We start from the raw sequence: 5071 nt of genomic DNA, 5'->3' as shown, positions 1-5071 counted from the left end.
CAGGGACCCCCTAATGAGCTGTTAAAAACAAATGAATGGAGAGATATCCAGAGTTCATGGATACAAAGGCTTAATATTAAAAATGTACCTGTCTCTAAATCCACCCATGGGTCTAATGTGAATTTAATCAAACTATGACCTTGCAATTACTTGAGTGGCATGGCATGGCATGGCAGACAGTAATGGGTTCCCAAAGTTGTCCACATCCTAATCCCCATGTACTGTAAAAAATGTGCCTCCCATGGTAAAAGGGACTTTGCAGGTGTGATTAGGTTAAGTGCTGGGATGGGGATATCTTCATGTAGTATCCACACTGGCCCAGTGTGAAAACACAAGGGTCCTTACACAAGATAGGTAGGAGGATTCATGTTAAGAGAAGGCAATGTAACCATGGAAGTAGAGATTGAGTGATATGGTCATTGGCCAAGGCATGTGGTAGCCTCTGGAAATTGGAAGCAGCAAGGAATGGGTTCTCTTCCAAGAAGAATTAGTCCTGCAGACACAATTGTTGATTGTAGCCCCATGAGACTCACTTCAGACCCCTGACCCCAGAACTGTCAAAGATAAATATGTTTTAAGCCATGCACATACATACACAAGTCTGGAATAGTTTTTAAAGTGCACTAAAGACTGGTCTTAAAGTTATAATTCATGTGGAAGGGTGAAATCAAATAAAAATAAGACAATTTCCATTCAAATATCAAATCTTATGACACTGTAGTAATTAAAATACAGTGGTGCTGATGCAGACACAGGAGCTGGCTGATATTGGATAACTGATGGTGGAATTGAGCACAGGATCAAGATTCAGAACTCATTGAACAGCCTTAATAACAGCTTAGACCTAGGTGAAGAGAGAGTCCATGGACCAGAATATGAGTTGGAAGAAACCACCCAGAATGGGAAGGGAAAGGGGAAATTCAGAAAGGAAGCATGAATGTACTTCAGTGCTATTGGTGTATATATATTTTTAAGGAAATAGTGCATTTTTTTGTTTTGATTTTGGTTCAAATAAAATCATAAGAAACTCTGATTCTGGCCAGGATGGAGTATCAGGGACAGATTTACCTTCCATCTGAAACCATGAAGAAATACAAAAAGAACAATTATAGGAAACTGGTTTTCAGGAGCTGAACTTCAGGCAGTACATGATTATAATCCTTGAGAGACAGGAAATAAATGGAAGTATCCCCAGGATTGTCTCAGTTTACAGGCCACAGCACAGGAAGAAGGATCCTAGATGAAATCTGGAAAAACATCTGCCTGACTTAGGACTCCAAGGTGGCCCAAAGTCTCCACATAGAGAACCAGAGGTATGAAAACCACACAGAAGTGAACTGTGGAGGATTGAAGAGGACCCCCTGTGGGTGCTCAGGTGAGCATTGATCAGCACAAATGCATACAAAAACTGCCCAAAGCCAGGTAAAGCCTCCCAGAAGAATGAGAGGGAACACTACTCAGTGTTCGTTCACACAGGGCTGGGAATAGTGGTTCCAGCCAGCCATGAAGAGCTCATAATTCACGGAGCACAGGATAGAGTGCTCGTTGAGTTCTGACTACAGAAGTGGGGAAGAATTAGCCCCAGACTGAGCACTACATAAGGCATGTGGTCAGATACCAAAAGCAAGACCTGAAAGACCTGTCTATATTCAAATAACTTTAGTGCATCCCAGATAGAGCTGGGAATGATGTGTAGGAATACAAAAATATCCTACACCCACAAGGTAAAACTCACAGTATCTGGCATCCACTCAAAGAGCACTGGGCATGTGAAAAAGTGAGGAAACACAACTCACAATGAGAATTTTTAAAAGAAAACAGAAAGTGACAAGTGTTGATGCAGATATGGAGAAATTGGAACCCTCATGCACTGTCAGTAGGAATATAAAATGGTGCAGCTACTGTGGAAAATAGTACAGCCATTCTCAGAAACATTACACATAGAATGACCATGAGCCATCAGTTCCACTGCTGGTACATAAGCCAAAGAACTGAAAGCAGGATATTGAAGAGATATTTGTACATCCATGTTCATAGAAGCACTATTCATAGTCCTTAAAATATGGAAGCCACCCATGTGTCCATCAATGGCTGAATGGACTATTAAAAGATGATCTATCCATAGGATGGAGTATTATTTTGCCTTAAAAAGGAAGGAGCTTCTGACACATGGTACAACCTGGATGAACCTTGAGAACACTGTGTTATGTGAAATAAGCTAGTCACAAAGTGACAGATACTGTAGTATTCCACTTACATGAGGCCCCTAGACTAGTCGAATAGACACAGAAAGTACAGTGGTGGTTGCTAGGGGCTGGGGATGAGAGGATGGGGAGGTATTACTTAATGGGTATAAAGTCTTAATTTTGCAAGATCACAAGGTCCGTGGTGGTGATGGTTGCACTATGATAAGAATGTAATTAATGCCAGTGAACCGTACACTTTAAAATATTTAGGATGGTAAATTTTATGTTATGTGCATTTTACCACAATAAAATAGTTAGAGATGCCACAGGAAGTCTGTCCTCAGGCCCATAGCTGCAGCAAACAGTGAGCACAGCCAGGCAAACAAAACCTCACACTAAAGGCCCTTTCCCCTAATCAGTTTGACAATAGTTACAAAGCATGCTGAAGGACCAAACCCAGTGTGAAGAGACAGAATAGCAACAGAACCAGGCCTGAAGCTGGCAAAGATGCTGGAATTACCAGACCAGGAACATAAATTATGGCTCATATGCTAAGGTCTCTGGTGGATAAAGCAGACAGCATAAGGAACAGATGGGCAGTGTGAGCAGAGAGATTGAAGTGCTAAGGAGGGGGCTTAAAGGCAATGTTATAAATAAAAAAATCTGTCACAGAAATGAAGACTGCGTTTGCTGGGCTTATCAGCAGATGACACAGCCATGGGAACAGTCGCGGATGCTGAAGATGTGTCCAAACCAACAGGCAACGTGAAAAAAAAAAAAAAAGAACAGAATGCCGCAAAACTATGGGACAATCATAAGAGATATGACATACACATGATGGGAATATCAGAAGAGGAAAGAGAGAAAGGAATATAAAACATATTTGAAGCTATAATAACTGAGAATTTCCCAAAACTAATGATAGACACCAAACCACAGATCCAGGAATCTCATAGAGTATCAAACAGGATGAATAAAAAAAATATACACCTAGGCATATCATATTCAATGCAGAAGAAAATTAAAGACAGAAGAAATCTTGAAAGGCATCAGAGGGAAAATCCTTCCCATAGAGGAGCAATGTCAAGAACTACCCTCAACCTTTCCTCAGACACTACACATGCAAGAAGAGATGGCAATGGGGTATTTAAATGTTGAGAAAGGAAAATATCCACTGACCTAAAATTATGTATTTAGTGAAATTATCCTTCAAAAGTGAAATGGAAGTTAAGATTTCCTCAGAGGGCACCTGGCTGGCTTGGTTCGTGGAGCATGCAACTCTTGATCATGGGGTTGTGAGTTCAAGCTCCACTTTTAGTGTAGAAATTACTTAAAAAAAATCAAAATCTTAAAAAAAGTGTAAAGGCTGTGTCAGGCAAAAATGATCGAGGCATTTTGTCATCACAGATATTTTGAACAGTATTCACAAGTAGATGATGGTAGCCAGAAGGCAGTGAATAACATGCTCAAAGTTCTGGTGAGAAAAAAAACCTATCAACCAGGAATTTTATATCCAGCAAAGTAATCTTTAAAAAATGAAGGCATAATAAAAACATTCCCAGATAAACAAGAGCTGAAAGAATTTGGTGCTAGCAGACCTGCTTCACAAGACTTACTCAGGAAAATTCTTTGTGTTGAAAGCATGTGACAACAGATGGCCATTAGGGTGCATGCGAAGAAATTAAGCACTCTGCAATAGGTCTTCTGTAGCTCATTCTGAGAGACTACATAATGGGGGCACCTGGGGGGTGCAGTCGGTTAAGTGTCTGACTCTTGGTTTGGCTTAGGTCTTGATATCAGGGTCATAAGAACAAACCCCATGTTGGGCTCCATGCTCAGCACAGAGTCTGCTTGAGATGCTCTTTCCCTCTTCTTCTGCCCCTGCTACTACTGTGTGCGCTCTCTCTCTCTCTCTCAAATAAATAAATCTTTGAGGAAAAAAGAAGCCACATAATGCATGTATCTTCTCCTACGACCCCTTTACTCGTTTAAAAAACAGTTGCATAAGGCAATACACACACACTTGTATTTGGGGTCAGTACAAAGGAATGTCATATTTCTGATGGTAACAGCACAGCAGCCATGTACAGGTAAGGAAATCACACAGGAAGATGTGCACAAACCAGCACATTGATGTGACTGAATGCTATTGTACAGTGTAAAGGAGAAACTGCACATACAACAGGAGCATGGAGGGGAATTTCCAAAATCATCATGCCGTGGGGATTTGTTGTTAAACAGCTCTTCTCCCAGTCATGTTTCCTCTTTCATTTTCCCTGTAAAAGCAAGAAGAAACCCAGGCTCCCTGTGACACAAGTTTTGCTAAGCCTTCTCCCACTGTACAGTGAGGAGCCTCCTTCCCCCCAGTTCCCAACAGCACACTCGTCTTTAGTGTCCCCAGTGTCCACATTCCCACCACATTTCCATCAATCCAGTCTAGGCTTTTTCTACCATGTCCCCAGAGTGCTTCCAGCCACCACCCTCTGCCTGATTCCAAAGCCACCACACACTTAGGTAGATATTAAAACAGCAGCTCACACTTGGTACTAAGATCTGTATTTGTTTCCTATTGGTGCATAACAAATGATTACAAACCTGTCAGCTTGCATAAAAACAGCTATTTGTCATCTCACACTTTGTAGGTCAGGAGTCTAGAATGGTGTGGCTGGATTCTCTGCTCAGGGCATCATTAGGGCTTCAAAACAAAAGATATTACTAGAGGTAAAAAAAAATGACATTTGACGGGTGGCTGGGTGGCTCAGTCATATGCGCATGTGCCTTTGGCTTGGGTCATGATCCCAGGGTCCTGGGATGGAGCCCTGAGTCGGGGGGGGGGGGGGGGTGTGTCCTTGCTCAGTGGGGAGTCTGCTACTCCTGCTCCCCCC

The sequence above is a fragment of the Canis aureus genome, chromosome 18 (assembly GCF_053574225.1).
Source record: "Canis aureus isolate CA01 chromosome 18, VMU_Caureus_v.1.0, whole genome shotgun sequence".
NCBI lineage: Eukaryota > Metazoa > Chordata > Mammalia > Carnivora > Canidae > Canis > Canis aureus.
The sequence above is the reverse complement of the archived record's forward strand: the minus strand, read 5'-3'. Positions refer to the sequence as shown.